Raw genomic sequence first — 20,714 nt, 5'->3', positions numbered from 1 at the left:
TCCCCATCCTACCCTCCCCCCTCACTACTGCCCTGCCATTCCCACCTCTCCCCTTCCTACCCTCCCCCCTCCCTACTGCCCTGCCATTCCCTCCTCTCCCCTTCCTACCCTCCCCCCCCCTCCCTACTGCCCTGCCATTCCCTCCTCTCCCCTTCCTCTCCCTCCCCCCCCCTCCCTACTGCCCTGCCATTCCCTACTCTCCCCTTCCTACCCTCCCCCTCACTACTGCCCTGCCATTCCCCCCTCCTCCCCCCTCACTACTGCCCTGCCATTCCCTCCTCTCCCCTTCCCACCCTCCTCTCTCACTACTGCCCTGCCATTCCCTACTCTCCCCTTCCTACCCTCCCCCCTCCCTACTGCCCTGCCATTCCCTACTCTCCCCTTCCTACCCTCCCCCTCACTACTGCCCTGCCATTCCCTCCTCTCCCCTCCTCCCCCCCTCACTACTGCCCTGCCATTCCCTCCTCTCCCCTTCCCACCCTCCTCTCTCACTACTGCCCTGCCATTCCCTCCTCTCCCCTTCCTACCCTCCCCCCTCACTACTGCCCTGCCATTCCCTCCTCTCCCCTTCCTACCCTCCCCCCTCCCTACTGCCCTGCCATTCCCTCCTCTCCCCTTCCTACCCTCCCCCCTCCCTACTGCCCTGCCATTCCCTACTCTCCCCTTCCTACCCTCCCCCCTCACTACTGCCCTGCCATTCCCTCCTCTCCCCTTCCCACCCTCCCTCTCACTACTGCCCTGCCATTCCCTACTCTCCCCTTCCTACCCTCCCCCCTCCCTACTGCCCTGCCATTCCCTCCTCTCCCCTTCCTACCCTCCCCCCCCCCCCTCACTACTGCCCTGCCATTCCCTACTCTCCCCTTCCTACCCTCCCCCCTCACTACTGCCCTGCCATTCCCTCCTCTCCCCTTCCTCCCCCCTCACTACTGCCCTGCCATTCCCTCCTCTCCCCTTCCCGCTCTGCCCCTTGCTGCTACCCCACCACCCCCCCTCTCCCTCCTATTCCTGCTCTGACCGCCCCCACCCTGGCTGCGCACACCCCGCCTGTCCCGGACAGGCGCCCCGGCCCGTTGCCCCGTGAGACGCGGCTGGCGTCCAGCAGGGGGCGCTGCCCGGTCGCGCTGGCGCCCGCGGGGAGCGCTCCGAGAGTCCGGCGCTCGCTGCTGGAGCGCGGCGGGGGCTGTGCCGCTCGGGCGGGAGGGGCGGTGCCTGCGAACGCCTCCCTTCGGCTGGGCGCTGGGCGTCCCCACACTCGGGCAGGGCGCGAGGGAACCATGCTGCCTCTGGCGCGCGCGCCGTCCGGGATGGGGAGGAATCGCTCCAGCGCCCAGGGGCAAGAGCCGGCGCAATGAGCTGGAGTTTCGCCCCCCTGGGCAGTTCCTAAGCTGGGCGTAAAACTCGGTGGATACAATGCAGTGACCCCGGGAATAAAAACCATGTGAGTGGCTCTGGTTCCTTTGGGCGGCGGCAGCGACAAACCAGCGCCTTTCGGACCGCGCCGAGCAGCGGGAAGCTGCACCGTGGGCGTGAGCCTCCTCTGCCCCTCTTGGTGGATGGGTGCCAGCAAGAGACACCGGGAAACCCCCTGAGCGCCCCTCGCTCCTGGCTGCTGCCCTGTGCCCCTCGCGCCCTGCCGGGCTGGCGAGTTCGGCTGCGGACTGGGGAGAAGGAGAAGTTGTGGTCCCAGCCACGCTGATGCTGGGGTGTGAGAGCCGCGGCGTGGCCCCTCTGGCGAGTGACTTTTTAGTAAGTGATCCTGTGCGTTCCCTCCCGCTCGAAAAGCTCCTTGACGAGAGCAAACAGCAGAACAGATGTGGAGAAAGTGATGTTGGAGCCAGTTGGTCAGAAAATAAATAGTTGGGGCGTGGGAGGGGGCAGTGATTTAGAATTAAAAATATATAGTGAAGGCACCGGTGGGGGGGGGGGGGGAGAGGTATATAGACTTGTTTGGAGTAAGAATAAGCCGGGTGTTGATCTTATTTGTCAAAAAGTTAGCGGGGGAGATCCCATGTCTCCCGACGCAGTTTGCAACACACTCACATTTAAATCATATGTAAAGGGTACCGGTCCGCATTGAGATCTCTGCTTGGCTAACAGTAATAATATGACAATAAAAGCACGGGGATATCCGAAGGAGCTTTTCTCAAGACATCTGGGAGGGAGACGGTGACGTCCTAGGGCACCGCGCGAGAGAAGAAAAACAGAATTAAAGCCAAAAATCTGCGCACCCGAAATGGAGCTGCAATGGGACTAAATCGGATTTTTCATGAGGATTTGGACGGGAGGGTTCAGTTGAGCTTTTACAATCACACAGGCACGCACAGAGCAACAGGTCTGGTTTTGCTTCGAAAGGCTGAATAAAGGTGATTTGTGGTGCTTGATCTTAACCTTTCCTGTTGAGTTTGGTGGCATTTGGGGGTTTTTAGCCAAGAGGGGAGAAGTGTGTTAAGGGCTAGGAAACGCAATTCGTTTTTACCAGTTTGGCAATGAGTAACTCTCCCGAAAGACAGGGCATCTTGTGAACTAAACACTGGGTGCGATCCAAAAAGGATTTATCAATACTAAAAATAAACCAGTCCGCGGATGTGTCCAATAGGCTGGTGTCCAGTGTCAACGTTTTCAGGCTGATTTGCAGATTTTAAAGTGTTATTTATTTATTTTGGGGGGGAAAATGTCCTGTCCAAGGTGCTGAAATTCGTTTTAGTGTCATTTCCCAGGATTTATATGTTTTGGAGAGGTGAATTCCGAATTCTTTCTATGTGATTTGAACTGAAAGGTGGCAGCCAGAGGAAATTGGCATGTGTTTTTAAACATGGACAGTCTATTTGATCTTTTGCTTTTGGCCTGGGAAAGCAAGGCAGGTGGAGACGCAGATGGAAGTGGCAGAATCCTATAAGCTTTTGGTGGCGGAGACTGTAAAAGGTCAGAGCTGCTGAGTGCCGACCACTTATTTTAATGGCATGAGAGGAGAGTGCTGTTTTGGGGGCATGTAATTGCCAAGAAATATTATACTATCTGGCTCCCATAAAGTTGGGGAGGACCAATGTCAGGATGAGATGGAATCTGCTGGTTTGGAGATAGCCTCTGTGTGCATAGCCTTATCAGATGGCAAGTGCAGGAGAAAGAAACACACAGAAATATAGCTGTTTAGAAAAAAATCCAATTTCTGTAGGCAAAGTAGCTCAGTGATTAAATAATTTTAATGTTGGCCTGTGGTACAAGTTGTGGTATTTTTAGATTTACATGTCAAAAGGTTTCAGCCTTAAGAAGTGGAGTCTATGTAATTCTTCTTACGTGACCAAAGTTAAATCTAGCAATATTCTTATACAAATATGACAATGAACTCATCATACATGAGGGGGATCTAATCTGTGATGTATGTTTCTCTCTATGTTTACTCTTAGGCACTGGTTTTCAACCAGGAATATGAATAGCCCCTGGGGGTATTCAGAGTTCTTTCAGGGGGTACATTGTCATTTAAATATTTACTGAGTTTTACAATGATCTACATAAAAAGCACTTGCAAAATTGGTATAACTAAAATTTCATACAGAGAGTGACTTGTTTAAAGTGCTCTATATATTATACACTGAAATGTACATACAATATTTATATTCCAAATGATTTATTTTATAATTATATGGTAAAAATCAGAAAGTAAACATTCTTTCAGTGATAGTGTGTCATGAGAATTTTGTATTTTTATGTCTGATTTTGAAACTTGGGGATGCACAGTACAAATTAGACTCCTGAAAGTGGTGCAGTATTCTAGAAAGGTTGGTTATTAATGATACAGTTTTGTTTTTCTATAGCACCTTACATCTGAGGATCTCAAAGTACTTTACAAACATACAGTTCAGATGCACACTCCTTTTTTCACATGGAGAAATGTTTTTCTCCACAAGTAGTTCCACTGGTTTCAGGCATGCAACAACCCTAGGGAAGTATTGCCATCCCTATTTCACAGAAAGGAAAACTGAGTTTAAATAATTTACTAGCAGTCACATAAGAACAGTCATACTGGGTCAGACCAAAGGTCCATCAGCCTAGTATCCTGCCTTCTGACAGTGTCCAAGTGATTAATTCCCTGTTGCCTATCTTCTGACAGTAATCAAGTGATCCATTCCCGGTAACGCATTCAATCAATCCACTCCCTATCACTCATTCTCATCTTTTGAAAAACAGAGGATATAGACACCATTCTTGTCCATCCTTGCTAATAGCCAGGAAGTTTGTGGCATCACCAGGAATTGAAACCACATATCTGCACACTTAGTTCTGAGCTTTGGCCAGAAGGCTTCCTAGTTCTCAGTTCTGGTTCTCTTGCTGGGAGTAAATACACAGTGTACCTGAATTCTAGCACAAACTGACCCCTGTAATCTGTGCTTTTCTTTTTTTTTCATCCAAAACTAAAAGTCTGGGTGTACTTTGACCTAAGAGTGTCTCTTTAGGCTTATCTTGCAAAGTAACAGTTTCTAAATGAGGATGGAAATCAGGTCACATTTCTGGCTCTACAGGATTTATCTCATTTCTCTTTTTTTCTAAGTAATTAGAGTCACTAGTAATGAGGAGAAGAAAACTCTTGCAGCTCTGGAATGTGCCTAATCTCTCTTGCCTTCTTCTAATATTTGTGACATAGAATCAACCCAGGTGATATGTTAGTTTGACATGTGAGGTCCATTAGTGTCAATGCATAGGAAGTGGTTACCTTTAGGGGTTGGTACAATTTCTTGGTCACTCTTACAAATGTATCTTATTTTTCCTATGATAAATAATGTTGCCTTGGTATTTCCTTCTACTTACTACAGGGATCAAGTAGAATATTGCAGATACTGAGGTGAAATTCTTTAGTACTAGGTCATGCCTGACCATATGCAGTCATGCATGGGATTAAGATCCTTCCGTGTGCTACTTCTCATGTCTCATTTTAGGGGTGGGGGAGGGGAGGTGGAACTGTATACCTGATAATTCCTATCTGTCACAAGCTTTTTAAATGTAGAAGTGCCTGTCAGGAAGTAATAAAATAGCACCAACTAAATAATTACTTTACATTGACACATTTAGAAATTCTGTAGTAACATTGAAATGACACCCTTCTTGCCTATTCCCCTCCTCATCTAAAACTGGCCAAACTTTAAAAATAATTATTAAATGTAACAATCATACAAACAGTGTTTCTCTGCTGAAATACTACATAATTTTTCAGATCAAACTGAACTTTTCCAGTTCACTCATAAGCTTCTCCAAAGGGGTTTATACTGTTAATGCTAACATGCCCTGAACTACAGCAGCGCTACATACCATGTTACATAAGTCTCCCCGTAATTTACAGAAACATATAGTTGTAATAATACTCTAAATCCAGATTATAATTTGACAGTTATCAACAGAATGTGCTTTAACTAACTTTATAATTTCATGCCACATTAATATGGAACATTTTAAAAATAGTAATAAATGTTCAAATTTGGGTGCTTAAAGTTAGATACCTAAATCAAGTGTTAGGTGCCCATAAAGTATCTAATGTTCAGAAGTGCTCAGCACTTCAAAAGAGTCTTTGGAATTACCAGACCGGACAGGACCAGTGGTCCATGTAGTTCTGCATGCTGTCCCTGTTAGCTTCAGGTATTTCAGATGAAGGTTTAAAACACCCATGCAATAGGTGGTTATAGAATAATTTACCGCCTCCCCTCCCCTAGGAAAGTTTCTTTCTATACCCATGCGTGAGAAACAGAAAAGTCCTGTTTTTATTCATTATTGTAAGATAATGTTCTTGTTATCCAGATAAAAGTCCATTTTTGAAACCTGGTGCCTACATATGCAAAAATTACTCTTGTTTATAAAATGCTGTCTGGGAGTCCAGTTCTATAAGCATTCCAATTGTCAAACCCTTGTTGTCTCAAGGCTTGCAGGATCAGGTCCTGAATCAGTTCTAAGTAACCAGAAAAATAATATATATTTGAAAAATATAATTTCTGCAAAATTTACAGGATGAAATTCACCCCTGCCCAGAGGGTCAGCACAAGTCTTATGCAGCACTTAAATCCTTAGAATAATACCTGTGTTTACTGTACTACGGTGAATTTCACTCACATTGAGGAATAGACTCATGTAAAATATAAACCTGTTTAAAATAATCTTTGTGAGTTTCAGATGAAAACAACCTAGAATGTAAACAAGTGCAAAGTTTATCTATGCAAATATATGGAAAACTTTAAATTTAATCTGTTCTCTATAGATTATTAGTTGAAAAAGTGGTAGGATCAGAAATGTTAGATTCCTATTTCCCATAGTGAAAGCAAGCCTTGCAAATCTCATTCACTTGGTGGAGTTGTGGTAACAATTATTCAGGACAAAAATTATTCCAGTTTTACAAGAAGTCAGCTTTAGAACACATCATGTAAGGATCATAATGTGGTGAGTGCCTGTCCATTTAGTATATTCTAAAATCTGATATTTAGAGGTGATTACATAATGTACAATTTTAAAAAAATCACACTACAGCCGCTTTAAAATACCTGCCTTGTTATAAGAGGATAATTATGTTGTTTTAATGAAGATGGGTGCTTAGGGGAAGGCAGCTTTATGTACCAATAGTATTATTTTCAATGACATTGACAGTGTTTATGAGGACTTTGTAAAAACTATAGAATAGTGTGTATAAGTTTTAAAATACTGTGTAAGTTTAAGATAACTATGTCCTCCCACACACTAAATAAAGAGTTCTCTTGGTCCCTGTGATAATCCCAAAGCTCACCATGTTTGTGTCTTTACCCCAGTTCCCATCCTGCTGTGGTTCTCATGTTACAGGGATTGTCTTGCCCTTCCCGCAGAGGATAGCTGGATGTGAGTACTTCCCATATTAATATAGAGAATGCTACAGAGGCTCTCTCTGCCTCCTAGCGGCTAAGCATATTGCTTCCATTACATTGCCAGCACAGAGTGAAGATCTGATTTTAAGTTTCAAACATGGTAGAACAATGCACTACTCTGATGCTGTTGGATTGGCTGGTAAGATCTGCTACAATTGGTGCACATAATATTTTACTAATACAAGGATATGGGAAGAACATCAAATAATTGAATGATCTTTCTTTCTTGTCAACAGTATTTCGCATTGAAAGGTTTAATCTCCAACTGATGCATTCACATGAATATGAGAGTTAGTGCATCTATGTATATTGATGGGGGAAATAACCACTTTACATGTTCTAATATTCCATACAATTACCAGGGGTGAAGGATGTTCTTCACAAGCCAGATCTTTTAAGTTCTTATGCAGTTTTTGTTCCTAAATTTCCAAAGCTAATGGTAAAATTCTGCTCCTTGTTCCATTAGTATAAATGCAGATTAATTCCTTTAACTTCAGTGAAACTAAACTGTATTTACACTAGTGTAACTGAAAACAGAATTTAGCCTAAAGGCTTCCAGTTTCGGGGTACTTTTGTGTTGTAATGTCCAAATATATCAGATTTAGTCATATTCTTTGTCTCAAATAATTAATTATTCTGTAAAAGTTTCCAAGAAAGAGTTGTGTATTTAAAATACTTCCACAAAAATTATTTACAAGACTCCTTAGAGATTAATTTTAGAAAATGTTTTCCCTTCTTTTGAAACCAGATATAAGTTGAAAGATAATGTACTAAGATTAAAATATAGCATGTAATTACATATGGCGCATAAACTGCTTTCCTGATTTTTAGTGGGTTTAGTTTTTTAAAACTTTCTCAACAGACAGCCTGTTAAAGAGAGAACAGTAAATGATGTTATGAAACCACCCATCTTAACTTAAAAAAAGAAATCACCTACAGCAAGCTGAGAGAATGGAAGAGAGAACCAAAAAATCTCTCCCCCCCCCATACCTTTTCTTTAGTAGGCACTACTATAATACAAATATGTTATGTTTTTCAGTAAAACCAATGACTGTAGTATATAAGGGCTGACCAAAAACACATTGCAGTCAGTGGACGGTTTCTTGTTGATGTCAGTAGGCTTGGGTCTGGACCTAAGTGCTGTATAGCAAAAATAGATCTCTAGAGAGAGATTCATGGTACATTCTAAAGAGTGTTATGTTCTTTTCCTTTCCCTAATAAGACAAAGTTGAGCTAGGGGTATATAATTTAATTTTATATGCAATACATATAAGCTTTACAGCACAAAGAAAGCTTTTAAACAACCAAGTGGCCTCCAAACAATTGGGAAGAAATACCGCTAACTACTGTTACTTACTGGAGTACCAAAGTGCTCTCAGATTCTTTTTGGTGGATTATAAATCATGGTTATGAAAATGTAACCATAAATGGAACTGGTAAATGCAATGTTTATTTCCCTCCCACTGTTCCTTTGATGCACTATTAAATACTCTAATCTGTAATCAAGTATTGTTCTATTTACTGAAAGAATCATTCACCTTTCAGCTACATTTCACACCTTTTTGCTTGTCTCAAAGGATGCTAAGTTAAAAACTTTCAACCTGTTTGCTCTATCATAAACAGAGCCAAGATCCTTCTGGGATTCTCTGGTTTACTGGATTATTTCCAACAATTTCTCCTCGGATTCCAGAAAGACTCTCCAAAACACTTTCATTTACTACACTGTCTCCTTTGAAGTGACATGGGGAGTGGCAAAAAAGTAATGCTGATGTCCTGCTGAGGATAGAGTGAGTGGCTGAATGTGAGATTTTACCTGAAAAGTTTGAAAGATCTTGTTTTAGAAATCAGCTCTGGTGTTATTTGATCAGTGAGCTAATGTGATATTCAAAAAGTGAAACCAACACTTTTAGATGTGTTTTTTGTGCCTCACACCATGGCAAATCTAGAGCACTTCCCCATGTGGTCATCCTGTAAAAACCTAGTGTTGTGAGACTGAAGTAAGTGAGATCAAACTCAGCCCCTGAGTGAGGCTGCACATATGAACTAAAATCACTATGAACAGTTAACTCCCGCATATCACAGCGTATAAATCCCATTCAGTAGCTTCATAATAAAGGGCATAATATACCTGAAGTTTTTCAGAATGCTGTCAAAATTATTGTAAATGGTTGATCCAAAGCCTAGTGGAAACAACAAAGAGATTCTTCTTGACTTGTGTAGATCAGGCACTCCATTTCTGAAACTTTATTCTTCTTCCTGTGATTTGTAATTTTTAAAAATATTTTTAGATAAATTATGTGATGTGTTGTTTATTGGATCATGTATTGCTGGAATCTGTTAGGGTACGTCTAGACTACATCCTTTTTTCAGGAAAGGGATGTAAATTAGACGTATCGAAATTGCTAATGAAGTGGGGATTTAACTATCCCATGCTTTATTAGCATAAAAATGGCTGCCGCTTTTTTTCGGCATGGAGCTTTGTTGGAGAAAAGCGGCAGTCTAGAGGTTGATCTTTTGAAAAATAAAGCCTTTTTCGAAAGATCTTGTAAATGTCATTTCACGAGGGATAAGGGATACCTCCTTTTTTGGGGGCATAAAGATCTTGTAGAAAAAAGGGGTTTTTGTGCAATAAGAAAATATCCACACTGCTTGTTTTTGCGCAAAAAACCCAGCGCAAAAACGGATTGGCACAAAATATGCTAATGAGATCATAACTTATGCCAGTGAGTCCCTTATTAGCATATTTTCTGCCAAAAAAACTTGCAGTGTAGGCATAGGAGAACAGGGCTTTTGTACCTTTCATTGCTTTGATGCTCACAGAAGCACAAGAGCTGGCTGGACAGGGCAGAGGAATGGAGTGGTATGCACATATGCTGATAATATTTTTAAAAGGCAGCCCAATGCTGTTGGTTTGTTGGGAGTTGCTGGGCTAAGAATCTCTATCTCTATTGCAAGTGGTATTCTGAAGGGCTGTATATTTATCAAGATTAGGAAGAAATATTTAAAGCCTTTAGGGTTGGTTCAGCATTAGGCCTATTGAGACTGACAGTCTTCTCCTCACTCCTGCCCTAGGAACATTTTTGGAGGATATTTCTGTTTCACTGGATGAGTCCCCCTTTAGTGAGATGATGATACACTGTATCCCTTTAGCTGCATTCCTGTTGTAAAGCTTCATTTCATTCCCTCAGTCCCTCCTTTGCCATGACTGATAATGACTTTTTAAATTCGTCATCACATGGGGTGTGAAATTCCAGAAGTGAGTGCATAGCCCAAGGATGCAGACTCTGCTCTCAGCCACATGCATGTGGAAAAGACCCCTCTGCTCCGGTCAATGCCAAACTCTGCAGCTGCTATTGCAGGCTGGGCACCACTGCTTCCCTACTATGTGTATCTGCATGGATTGCAGATCCACCATGTGCCTCTCTCCTTTTGCACTTCTAGGGAAATGCTCCATGGTACATGTAGTCCAATACCCCTGCTGGGCCTCTCCACTGCAGCCCCATCAGATGTTCTTTCTTCCATAGTAGCCACAGTGGCATGGGGAGCATTACTCCTTAATGCTGGGTGTGTCTAGACTACATGGCTCTGGTGACAGAGCCATGTAGATTAGTTTACTAGACTTACCCAATTCATTTAAATTTAAATGGCTGCCGCACTGAGCCGATCATCTGTTTGTCTAGTCTGGACACTCCAGAGTCGACATCAAAGGCATTTGTCGACCACCCCGGTAAACCTCATCTCACGAGGCATAACAGGGCAGTCGACAAATGCCTTTGATGTCGACCGTGGAGCATCCAGACTAGTGCGCTGAGCCGACAAACAGCTGATCGGCTCAGCGCGGCAGCCATTTAAATTTAAATGAAGCAGCGATTATTTAAATCGCCACTTCATTTTCCTATGCCAGGTAGTCTAATCTACATGCCTCTGTCGCCAGAGGCATGTAGTCTAGATGTACTCTTAGATTAATTGAATCCTTTGTTCCCATGTAGTTCAGTGTTAAAATGGTGGCAGTGATAAGTATCTTTATTTGTTGACTTTTGAAATATTTTTTCTCCCTCCCTGCACTGTCCCTCACGTCCTTATTTGATATGCAAAGCTGAATTTGAGAGCCCTTCATCTTCAGTTCAGTTCAAAACCAGCTGTGTGAAGTAGGTATCAGAATTGCTCTGTTACACGAACACCTGGACTTGCACTGTAGACCATCTGTGTGAGCTGTACGGCTGATTGGTTCATTTTATAAGTCAGGTCATTCATGCTACTTTACAAGTTATCCCTTTGTGGGATAGTCATGGAGTGACACTGGCTTTAGTTTCAAGGGCTTAGTGAGTTTTCCTTCTCAAATGGTGCTTAAGAGCAGCATTGTTGATTGCAAATGGGGAGTGTAGCAATCAACAAATGTCAGGAAATTTGGTGGGTTCTTTCAAATAAACACCTAAAATTTAGCTGCCTGTTTGGCCTAGAAATCATGCTAGAAATTGCATGCATTCAGGTATTCTTAGAAGAGCTGAATTACTCCCTGATTCCAACCAATCCAGCTTTTCTCATCTCAGTGGATTTTGGTAATTCTGGTCCTGAATAAAACCAGGAAGAATAGAAAAACAAGAAAGTAAAGGTCAGAAGTGTTATCAAGCTATACAGACATGAGGGTGGGATTAACTCCCATTTTAGGCAGTTAAATCCAACATGTAGGTACCCCTTGCCTTCACAATTCCCCTGCTCATTTTCCACATAACCCTCTGAGTTTCTTGTTACAGCCCCCACGGTGCCTAAATTTTACCTCAGTCCTGACACTGCTCACACTTAGCTCACACCAAAGCCCCAGTAGGAGCCACAAGTCAGACTTTCCCTCAAGTAACTTGTCTTCAGGGCCTCATCTAGCAGACATGCTCAGAGCATGCCTTCACCTGCACAAAAGATGGTATGTCATTTTTACGGGGTTGGGAGCAGGTTGTGAGGCACCTCACTACCTCCTACCCTTAGCATGAAAAAGGTGTAGTTTACACACACGTCAATCTAACCTACATAACTCCAGCTACGCAAGTAGCATAGCTGAAATCGACGTACCTACTACAGTGTCTTCCACACAATAAGGTGAGTGGGGCTGCTTTCCCATTGAGTTGGTGGAGTACCTGAGTCAATGGAAGATTTCTTGGTGGTTGATTTATCACATCTAAGCAGACAGATAAATTGATCGCCAGTGGGTTGATCGCTGCAGTGTCAATCTACTTTGTAGTGGAGAGAAGCCCAAAGCCTTTCCTGTGCCTTCCAGGGGTCAGCTCCCCACTTCTGCAGCACAAGTTCTGCCCACTCAGCCTACACAGGCTCTGCTGTCCCTCTCCAGGCTAGTGATAGGTGCACACCAACCTCTGAGCATATGCATCCAGCTCTTGATCCACTGGACATCCCCAGAATTCTCAGATCCTCTGCAGCCAAAGAAAGAGGAGCCTCAGCTGATGAACACCACACCGCTTAACACACAGCACTCAGATTTGTTTGCAGAGAAAGCGAGTACAGTGCAAGTTTGTGTGACAAAGAACAGAAATTCAAGTGACAGCCAGCAAAAAATAGTGGAAACGAAGGGTTATGTATTCAAAAAATCATGGCATGCATTTCACAGCCTAAACTAACAGAAATCACCTAAAAATCTTCCTACCATGCAACAGCCAGATTCAGCTTTGGTCCTCTGTCCTCTTGCCTCCACACTGGAAGATGCAGCACGTGCCTTTGTCCCTAAAGTTATACTCCAGAAATCCATTGTCATCACTTGCAAACAGGAAACCCCTGACGCTTGTGTTTTCCTGTTTAGAGTCTCCCCTGGAGACTTTGTAATCACTTGATAAGCATTTTGTTCAGACTGTAAATAGATGTTAATTGTGAAGTATACAATACTCAATTATATGTAGACAGACAGATTATAAACTTCTCATGCCCAAAAGAAACCTGCTTCTCATCTTTGGGTGACCAGCGCCAAGTCATGGACATTAAGAACCTAATTGTCAGTGTATATACATAACTTCTTACCCATTATTGGTACATACATTTCACAGTGATCATGAGGACCAAGGTGACCTAGAGTTTTAGTAGAAATGTTACATAAGGCTTTTCAGTGAATTAGTATTCATGGATCCCTGTGACCTAAGAGAATAACTTCCCAGTGCCCTCGGCCAGCTGGCACAAGTGGTCCAGTGGTTCACAGTCAGCCCCGGTCTCCACTGGGGAGTTATTATGAAATAATGCCCCTTATTTCAAAATAATAAGCGGAACATCCACACTACCAAGCCCATAATCTCAAAATTAGGGGCCGCTTATTTTGAAATCTGTACTCCTGCTTTCCTCGGGGAATAACACTTATTTCAAAACAGTTATTTTGTAATAGCGTTACCGTGGATGCTCCGCTGCTGCTATTTCAAAATAACTACTCCCAGAGTAATTTTCAGTAACTACTCCCCAGTGCTTCTTGGGGTTCTAAGTCGAGGTAGCGTGTCCACCACAATGGAGCCTGCCTCACACTAATTTCGAGTCTCCCCTATAGTGGGGACACGCTATTTCAGTTTTGTTATTTCGGGAGTTATTTCAAATTTAGTTATTTTGAAATAATTTCCTAGTGTAGACGTGCCCTTGGGGTGCCCTCTAATACAGAGGTTAGAGCCTTTATCCAGGATGTAGTATCTACCTCTGCTTGACATGGAATAGGGATTTGAGCGTAGCCCCCCCCCCCCACCTCCCGGACAGTACCCTAATCACTGGATTATGGAGTATTCTGGAACAAGCCAGCTGGGGACCAACTGACTAAATAGCAGTTCTGTAGAAAAGGATCTGGGGATTACAGTGGAAGCTGGACATGAGTCAACAGCGTGCCCTTGTAGCCAAGAAGGCTAATGGCATATTAGGGTGCATTAAGAGGAGCATTGCCAGTCGATCCAGAGGTGTGATTATTCCTCTTTACTCGGCTCTGGTGAGGCCACATCTGGAGTATTGTGTCCAGTTCTGGGCCCCCAATTACAGGAAGGATGTGGATGCATTGGAGAGGGTCCAACGGAGGGCAACCAAAATGGTTAGGGGGCTGGAGTATATGACCTACGAGGAGAGGCTGAGGGAGTTGGGTCTATTTAGTCTGCAGAAGAGAAGTGTGAGGGGGGATTTGATAGCAGCCTTCAACTTCCTGAAGGGAGGTTCCAAAGAGGCTGGAGAAAGGCTGTTCACAGTAGCGATGGATGGCAGAACAAGGAACAATGGTCTCAAGTTGTGGTGGTAGAGGTCCAGGTTAGATATTGGGAAAAACTATTTAACTAGGAGGGTGGTGAAGCACTAGAATGGGTTGCCTAGGGAGGTGGTGGAAACTCTATCCCTAGAGGTGTTTAAGTCTCGGCTTGACAAAGCCCTGTCTGGGTTGATTTAGTTGGGATTGGTCCTGCCTTGGACAGGGGGCTAGACTTGATGGCCTTCTAAGGTCTCTTCCAGCTCTATGATTCTATGATTCTAGGCCTATTTAGTAACTCCTGCTGAAGCCATTCCATTGTATTTAAATATGCATTAGGAAGAAAAAGTGATAATGACTCTGTAGCCCAGTGGTTAGTAAACCCCCCTGGGAGGTGAGCAACCCAGCTTCCAGTCTCCTTGCTCCAAAGTATTTAATTAGCTATATGGACTGGAGAAGCTTCAGCAGGAGAGATTGACATTAGCCCAATGGTTACAGCTCTCATCTTGGAGGCTAGAGGCTCAAGTCCTTACTGTATATCAGGCTATGAATGTGGTTGATGTGAACTCCCATGTCCTGGGTGAGTGCCCTAAACAATGTGCTAAAGATTATGAGAGAGGTTTCTCCTCTTCAGTTATTTTACAGTATCCCAGTAACCTGGGTTAGGCAACTGACTTCTGGAGCAGGTTTACAAGTGGAGCAAATCAGTTCCCTCCATTCCAGACGTAGCTGTCCATGTCCCTTTGGCTTCACCCTTCTCCCTAGAACTTGCTATTGGCTGGCTTTAACACATCATTATGTTGGCATTTGTGTATCCCATTCTCAGGCACTTAACCCTTTCTATACTTTATAAAGGAAGCCTGGGTGTCTAATTCAAGGTTGTGAATTTCACTAGGTAGCAAAGTCTCTCTTATGACTCCTTACCCACACCGCCTGATTTTGATCCCACTTGCACCTGTGTAAATCAGCATAACTACATTGAATTCAGTGTGCTCTGATACTCTAGTAACAGGTGACGGTACAAAACCCTGAAGGCAGAGGGGAGTCACGCCAGGGTGAGGCAGGGTGACTCTGTGCTTTGTAACTAGATAAACAGCAACAAAGAGGATGCTGCTAGAATACCTCTGCACATTAGAAGTTTAGTTCCATCTTAGTCTGAGTTTTGAGAGACGATTCAGGACTTTGCTTGTTTTATATGAAACAATTCGCTCAAATGGAGAACCAAAGGGAAAAAATATAAAAGGGATGCCTTGCTGTTAGCTGGATAGAATTGCTAGTAGCCAGGCTCCATGAAGTAAGCTGTAAAGGGCCATGTTCCCTGGAGGAATTAACTCCCATTGATGGCAATGGCCCAGATACTCAGCCTGTATAATTCAGCATAGCTCCATGGACGTCAGTGGAGCCACACTCATTTACAGTAGCTGAAGATATAGCCCAGTTACATGTTGGTGAAAGACATCCTAGAACAGTGGTTCTCAGTTAGGGGTCTGATGCCATGAGCAGTTTGCAGGGGGGCCACCAAGCAGAGCCAGCATTAGATTCCCTTGTGCCCAGGGCAGAAAGCCAAATTGAAGTTGAGGCCCTGAGCTCCACCACCTTTTACCATTGACTCCCAACAGGATCCTGGGTGATCCTGTGAAGTGATCCTGCTGAGCAGCATCAACGCCTATTGGTTTTTATTCAGGGAAGCTGAAAAAAAGTACCATCTTGCAGGAGCATTCAACACAAAACAGGGCTAGGTCCTCCTCAACTCAGTTTTGGGCCCATAGTGTTCCAAATTGCACTTCAAATTTTTTTTTTAAATGGCAACTTCTGGGTAGGTTAGGTAGGATTTCATATGCATGCTTTTATGTTTTTCCCAGTGCAGTGTTTCTTTGCCGTTCATTTAATAAAGAAATGGTAATGAATGTGAAAATCACTGCTTATTAAAACATGCTTTATTTATAGGAATGTCATGATTTGTTCTGCTTTCTATTAATCTCAGTGTTTCCTATTGCACCTGTCCTCATAGTATGGCATATTGTATGGTTCAATAAGTGACATTATTTACATAATCTTCTTTACTAGAATGAGGCATTACAACAGGTGTTATAATGTAGGCAAATAGCTATTCTGAAAAGCAAGCTGACTCTATTGATCAATGCTCTTTGCTGTGGTTACCAAACAGCATGCTAAAAATAAAAAAAATATATAATCAAGATCAATGTCTAATTGATTTTAAGTTGTCATGTCCAGTTGAAAAACAGAACCAGTGCTCTCTGGAATGTTGTTAATGTTCTGGAGCTTTATAAAGCTTGAAAATAAATGCCTATGTTAATTGCTGGGTCTGAGATCTGTGGTTTCCAGCTTTGTACAGACTTTTAGGCACTTAAAAGTCAGAAAGAGTTCAACTGTTCATTAAACACCTTTGTGAATGTGCAGTTGTAGCCCACACACGTGTTTCACTGCCTCATGTAGTGACACTTAGACCACTTACAAAGAGAAAGAATGAGTTTCCTCTATAGCCTTAGCTGAGAGCCAGCTGGCTTTATAGTTCAAGCTGGAGAAGAGGCTCATGCACTAAGCTCCAAAAGTCTCAGGTTTGGGAAATTCCTGTAAAAATACTCCCCTGTGAGGTTTGCTGCCTGGGAATGGTGGTTTCTTGAATTATAAGAAAATGCAGTGTGAACCACTGACTGTTCAGAAAAAGGACCCGGCATCATTCTCAGATCAGCATTACAGTGATGTGAATTTAAAACACATACAAAATGGAGGAACTCTAATGAGATCTGATTGTGTAAAACACCTCTAACTTGGGATCAACTCTTAGCTGCATCATAATTTTTTTCTCTTTTGTCTCTAGTATGGAACCAAAGCCATGAAGGGCAGAGAAAGGATGCTGGGGTTCAGAACTGTGTTCTCATGTCTCCAGTTTTGACCTATTTCTGGTTGTAGTCAGGGTGTAGTCCTTAGGGCTGAGGAAATTCCTCGAAAGCTTGAGGCTGGGCAAATACCTTTATGCTGCCCATCCTATCCTGAAATTTGCCATTCTTTCTCCTTCCATTGGCCCCGCGCTCCTGGGGCTCTCTCTTCTTCCTCTGTTTAAGCGTGTATGTTTCTGGTTTTACTGCACCATATGCTGTGTGAATTTGGCAAACAAAAAAAACCCCAGCATAATATGTTTGCAGTATAAACATTTCCTACTCTGTGGGAGGCACTGTGCCGGTTAGTGTCCCTGAGACAGGTCTGTCTGTCTGTAATGCAGCCTCCATTTGATGGCAGTCAGTTTTGGGGTATGTCTACACTATGGGACAAAGTCAAATTAAGATACGCAACTTCAGCTATGTTCGTTGCATAGCTGAAGTCAAAGTAGGTTAACTTGCCTTTTGGCGCTGTCTACGCTGCAGGAAGTCAAAGGAAGAATATTCTTCCTTTGACTTCCCTTACTTCTTGAGAAAGCAGGGTTACCAGCATCGACTGGAGTGCCCCTCTCACTTTGAATTAGCTGCCTTAACTAGACCGCTGATTCGAACCATGGCAATGCCTGGTATTTTCTGAATTTCCGGCTGGGTGCCAGACCAAAGCCTGGCGGGGGCGGGGGAGCGACTGGGAGGTAGGGCGCAATTGGCGCTGGGAGCCTGTGGTCGCGTGCAAAAGCCGGGCGGGGTGGGGTGGGGGCTGGGACTCCCAGCCACTCCCCAAGCCCGGCTTCTGCTCGGGACAAGAGGCTCCCAGTGCCAATCGTGGCCCCGCCTCCCAGCTTGGGAGCCTGTGGTCATATGCAAAAGCCAGGTGGGGCGGGGACTGGGACTCCCAGCCCTGCCCCCCGCCTGGCTTCTGCTCACAACTAAATGGAGCACCTGCCAGGGGTGCGGCCTCTTGGACTCCAGGTGAAGCCAGTGGCTGCACCCTCCAGCCCCTCCCCCCCCCCGGCCACTTTGCAGGGAGGCAGGGGAAGCCCTGCGCAGCCGCCAGCAACGGGCCAGCTGGGGAAACCCAGCCACCGGCCTGCAAGCGGGGGTGGAGGAGAGGGGACAAGGCAACTGGCGAGGGGGAGTCAGTGGGGAACGGTGCAGCAAGTGGCGAACCCTCAGCCGCTTTGTAGGGAGGCGGCGGAAGCCCTGCGCAGCCACCGGCAATGGGCCAGCTGTGGAAATCGTGTTATTCGTGTAATTAAAAAAAATCGTGCTATTGTGAAAATGTGTTAAGCGGGCACATGTTAAATGAGGAATTACTGTACACCTGTGTATGGGCTTGGCAAAATCTGTCTGTCACGGGGTGACTGGCCCCTTTAAGAGGCAGTGGGTGCAATGCACCTGTCACTGGATACTTGCTGCCCAGTTAGGCGTAAGAGAAGTCATGTTGACTTTATAAAGAGAAAGACAGCAGCAGGGCTGGGGCATGTTACCAACTGATCTTTCTTAAGCTAGTGAGGTAGAGCTACTATGAGAGGAAGCTGTGCAAGAGTGTAGGAGCCCCTGAGTTACTAGAGGAGAGCAGCAGAGGGACTTGACAAAGCTTTCTGAGTGAGTTGAAGAAGGCTAAGCTCCTGTCAGGAGGATACAGGAGTAGCTGTTTGGTGAAGAGCAAACTGGAAATGAAGGCTTGCTCCCGGCCTGTCTCGATATGCCAGAGTGAAGTATGAACTGCTGTGTTGTGGTGAGAGACTCTGGGGGTTGTTTTGAACTGTTTGTTATTAAACCAACCCTAGGCAGGGGTGGTGTTCGTGTCATCCTGTGTAGAGCTTATTAAAAAGCATTGAGAAGGGGAAACTGAGGCAGGCTTGTGTGAAGTAATGCTTTACCAGCAATGCTGTTACCGGTCAAGCAGTCCTTTCTATGCTGGCCATTAGAAAATGGCAATGGGGTCAAATAATGACACACACAATCTCTCCCTTTTTTTTTTTGGCCAGTAGCTAAAAACATCACTGTCATTGGTTTGTCCCCTTCCTATGCTAGAGACAGTAAATAAAAATGGCTCTGTTTTAGATATCCAATGGCCACTCGCATTTGCAAACTGAAGTTAGTTAGAGCCATGACATTCTATAAGCAAAGAGAAACCTAGACAGACAGACATAACTATTCATAGTGGGTATTTGGCCATTTTCTACTCACCTTTTTCCAGATGCTGTAAAATAGACATGTCTGTCTCTGGATACAGTCTGCAGACATGGCGGGGATTACGGGGTGGAGAGGAAGGGAAGGGTGTTGTATACAACTAGTCTATGTCTACACTGGCAAGTTATTCCGGAAAATCAGCTGCTTTTCCGGAAAAACTTGCCAGCTGTCTACACTGGCTGCTTGAATTTCCGGAAAAGCACTGACGATCTAATGTAAAATCATCAGGGTTTTTCCGGAAAAACTATGCTGCTCCCGTTCAGGCAAAAGTCTTTTTCCGGAAAACTGTTCCGGAAAAGAGCCAGTGTAGACAGCACAGTAGTGTTTTCCACAAAAAAGACGATCGGGGCTTTTTTGCAGAAAAGTGCGTCTAGATTGGCCATGGACGCTTTCCGGAAAAAGTGCTTTTCCGGAAAAGCGTCCTTCCAATCTAGACACGCTTTTCCGAAAATGCTTTTAATGGAAAACTTTTCTGTTAAAAGCATTTCCAGAAAATCATGGCAGTATAGACATAGCCCTACTGTTCCAGTGCAGTACCATCAATTATCAGAGATAAATCTAGAACTCTGTCCTTCAACTTGCTTGGTTGTATGGAGGGACTGTGTCACTCTTGAACATGTACCATGCATGCAACATGAAAGGGCACAGCCAATCAGATAGGGACTGGCCAAGTTACTCACTTTAGGGCTTGATACTCTAAGGCTACGTCTTAGACTACATGCCTCTGGCGACAGAGGCATGTAGATGAGGCTACCAGGAATAGGAAAATTTAAATTTACATGGCTGCCGTGCTGAGCTGACAAACAGCTGATCAGCTGTTTGTCGGCTCAGCGCTGTAGTCTGGACGCGCGGGTGTTGACATCAACGGCATTTGTTGACCACCCAGGTAAACCTCATCCCAGGAGGCATACCTGGGTGGTCGACAAATGCCTTTGATGTCGACACCCGTGCGTCCAGACTACAGCGCTGAGCCGACAAACAGCTGATAAGCTGTTTGTCGGCTCAGCACGTCAGCCATGTAAATTTAAATGAAGCGGCAATTATTTAAATCGCTGCTTCATTTTCCTATGCCTGGTAGCCTCATCTACATGCCTCTGTCGCCAGAGGCATGTAGTCTAGACGTAGCCTGAGACTGGAGGCTGATTGGCATGTCTTCATCATGGGCTGGATCAAGGGCAGCAATTGATCCAGCAGGGGCTATTGTGTCTGTGATGCAATAAATCGACTGCTGAGCACTCTCCCATCAAGTCTGCTTACTCTTCTCATTTTGGTGGAGTATTGGAGTTGATGTGAGAGCATTGGTTGTTGACTTACTACTGAGAAGATACCACAGTAAGCAGACCTAAATATGTCGACTTCAGCTATGTCATTCACGTAGCTCAAGTTGTATAACTGAGGTCAACAGCCTATGGTAGTATAGACAAGGTCAATGAATAACTTTAAGCTCCTGTTTTTAGTATTGGCCTGTGCATATTTAAAGAAAAGTCCATAATAGCTTTGGTAAGGTATGGAAAGTTTACATAACTTTTCTTTGTTAGTAGTTTAGTT

General features: G+C 44.3%; 1 protein-coding gene across 1 annotated transcript in view; it reads left to right on the top strand.

Annotated features, from left to right (window-relative positions):
* The first annotated feature begins 1,242 nt into the window (after window positions 1–1,242).
* Window positions 1,243–20,714, top strand: part of LOC102452890 (sodium channel protein type 5 subunit alpha-like) — a 341,521-nt gene continuing 322,049 nt past the window's right edge. The window contains exon 1 of the mRNA XM_089776791.1: window positions 1,243–1,746. The gene's annotated coding sequence lies outside the window, so the exon portion shown is untranslated. The remainder of the gene's footprint in view (window positions 1,747–20,714) is intronic.

Source organism: Pelodiscus sinensis, chromosome 2 (genome assembly GCF_052426305.1).
Source record: "Pelodiscus sinensis isolate ZL-2025 chromosome 2, ASM5242630v1, whole genome shotgun sequence".
In the NCBI taxonomy this organism is placed as follows: domain Eukaryota; kingdom Metazoa; phylum Chordata; order Testudines; family Trionychidae; genus Pelodiscus; species Pelodiscus sinensis.
Note: the sequence above shows the minus strand (reverse complement) of the source record. Positions and strands in the feature narration are given on the sequence as shown.